Source organism: Aplysia californica, unplaced genomic scaffold, assembly GCF_000002075.1.
Source record: "Aplysia californica isolate F4 #8 unplaced genomic scaffold, AplCal3.0 scaffold00211, whole genome shotgun sequence".
NCBI classification, from domain to species: Eukaryota; Metazoa; Mollusca; class Gastropoda; order Aplysiida; family Aplysiidae; genus Aplysia; species Aplysia californica.
The window spans coordinates 141,338-143,837 of NW_004797481.1; the positions used below are offsets into that span (position 1 = coordinate 141,338).

General features: G+C 41.9%; 1 protein-coding gene across 4 annotated transcripts in view; it reads right to left on the reverse strand.

The window, feature by feature from the left end:
* The window catches only part of LOC101856899 (neuronal acetylcholine receptor subunit alpha-7), a 65,304-nt gene that overhangs the window by 26,277 nt on the left and 36,527 nt on the right, over window positions 1-2,500 (reverse strand). The window contains exon 2 of one of the 4 annotated variants that reach the window (XM_035970027.1): window positions 130-332. The exons of the other annotated variants lie outside the window; for them this stretch is intronic. The gene's annotated coding sequence lies outside the window, so the exon portion shown is untranslated. The remainder of the gene's footprint in view (window positions 1-129; window positions 333-2,500) is intronic. 4 annotated transcript variants of the gene reach the window in all.

Consider the following 2,500-nt stretch of genomic DNA (forward strand, 5'->3'; position numbering starts at 1 on the left):
GAGGAGAGAGGGGGTGCCAAAGGAATATAAGAGTGCTAGCAGAAAAATGCACTTAAATTATTGGCTGTTTTCTTAGAGCGGGCGTTTCTGTTGGACACAAAGCCCTGGCATCAACGGAAGACAACTTACATGAAGGCAAACAAGGGTGGTTGGTGCGTGCCTTTGGAAGGTTCTACTTCTTCTCTATCCCCATGTTGTTTCTGTCTGGCAGTCCCCTCCACTAAACGGTCGTTATGGTATCGATGTGCTTTCTTTACTCATACAAAAAAGGGGGGACCAGAGGAGAGAGAAAGGAGCAGCCTGGATCCATTCGTCAGCTGGAAGAACCAGCCCTGGCAAAAAGTAGAAACCAAAAGTCCCTAAAATAAACTCCCTCGCTTAAATGAAAGACATATCTCAAAACAATAGTCTCGTGGAATAAGCACTCACGAGAGGGGATCTGATCTATAAGCTGATTTCTACGTTACACACAACTAATATTATAAAAATATTTATCATTCGTTTTCGTTCAACTTATTGGCCTGCTGCGAATACCATAATATGTATTTAACAGAACCAGTTGTGTGCAGTAAGTACAATTTCTGACTTACCGTAAACATTGAAAGCATTTTAACTAGATCATAATGCTAGCATTAATTTAGAGGAAAGACGTAGGGATGGTAAATATCCCTAAATGCCCGTAAGCCACTTGCACAAACCCAGCCAGAATTGCCCGGGTGAAACCGCACGAAATCAACAGATCTACGTATACGCACGAGCCATAAACAAAAATTCTCCCAGAAAGCGGGCCTAGAAAAATGTTCAGCAACTTCGCCAACATCTTAAATTCCTTGAAAGTTGTGTAGGAATTGTTCTTCCTATTTGTCGTGTCCGTTTGGGTGCGGACATGAGGACGGTGAAAACACGGGGTAGGTGAACACGCCAGGGAGACTTTCTCGAACAGCCTTCGAAGACTCCGTGGCTAAAGGGTTGATGAAAGGCATCGTTCATGCGGTTGGAAAGGGGGGTGGGGTGGGGAGTGAAGTGAATCCTGCATAAAATAAGATATAATCTGCGCACTTACGTCCAAGACTTTTTTCAGTCTGTCGCTTATTGAAAATAATAATGGCTGCTTCCATTGTGCCTGTCAAGGTCACCTCGTCTAAAACACATCCCAGCAGACTAAATAAACAGCCTTCCCCACTTGGCAATAGATCATATTTCTTTGTGCGCTAGGCTAACGGCGTAACTATTACCCTGCATCTCCACCCCCACACAGGTTATCTACACATGATAAATTACCACCCCCCACCACCGTTAAAAAAACAATGTTAGATTGAGGATGTTAGCATTCTTATTGCCTATCCTTATGAACAATTTACTTGTCAGTCTGAATTGCTTTGTAGGTCATTTCATTGAAGTATAATTTACCATCCCTTAATGCTTGGTACAATCTTTAGAAGGCAAAGCTTTTAGGTCGGGAAAAAAATATCAAAGGCAGAACGAATAAAATGTGTTCTCTCTCCTTTCGTATTCAAATATTTAGGCAAGCTTCGAGTGGTAGCTGAGTACTTAACCACCTGGTTCACTGCAGCCGCGTTGCATATCACATAATAAAGAAATTAAACGTTTAATATAACTTTGTCTTATAGTCACTCTAATGTAACGATTATGGTCTTCGCCGATTCAAAACACGTGAGTTTCATTCTCACGTACACAAGCCTATTACATCCAGTATCTCCGTTCGCTTGCTGGGATGATGTATCCCTTTGAAAGAGGGTTGGATCCAGGGGCGAAGGCTGACTTGTTTGACAGGGTAATCAAAGTGAAACGGGACCAGATATGGCCTGTAGATATCACACAAGAATCTTACTCGAGGCGGCGACTCTGAGTTGTGAATGAAAACAAATCCGGAATTCATATTGTATGTTCAACCGCCAAAATAATCGGGAAAGTATCTTATTAAATATCAGTTCCAACTAAAATTAAATTTAACTTTAGATGTGAATACATAAACACAAAGCAAAGAAGCAGAGATGTCAGTACTAGATCTATATGTTTTAGATCTACCAGTAAGTCTAACTCTTTGGTAGAACATGACAATTATCATTTTTTAAATTTCACATTTGGCTGTTTTTGTTAGCCTTTCGCGGCCAGGAGCTGGTGGCATAATCGATGTCACGATCTGATTATAGGACGGTAAAAAGTCGAGGGAAAAAAACAAGCACACGCAGCAGTCAAGAGATTATTAGGAGTTAGTTCCCCTCACATTTGTGAGGTAGACTCGACCAGCGTTAGTTAGCATAGGCTACATAATCAGGGCTTGAGATTGATTATAACTGTGGCCCCAAAGGGGTGAACAGGGTATATGTGGCAATGAAACAGCTTGGACTGCTATGTACATGTTCCCTTCAACTCTATTGGTAGACTCTTCCAGACTCACTTTAAGCTTACCTAATCAAAGCTTGCGACTGCTTATGGAGTGGCCCGAGAGGGGTGAGGAGGCTATTTCTGTGGCCAT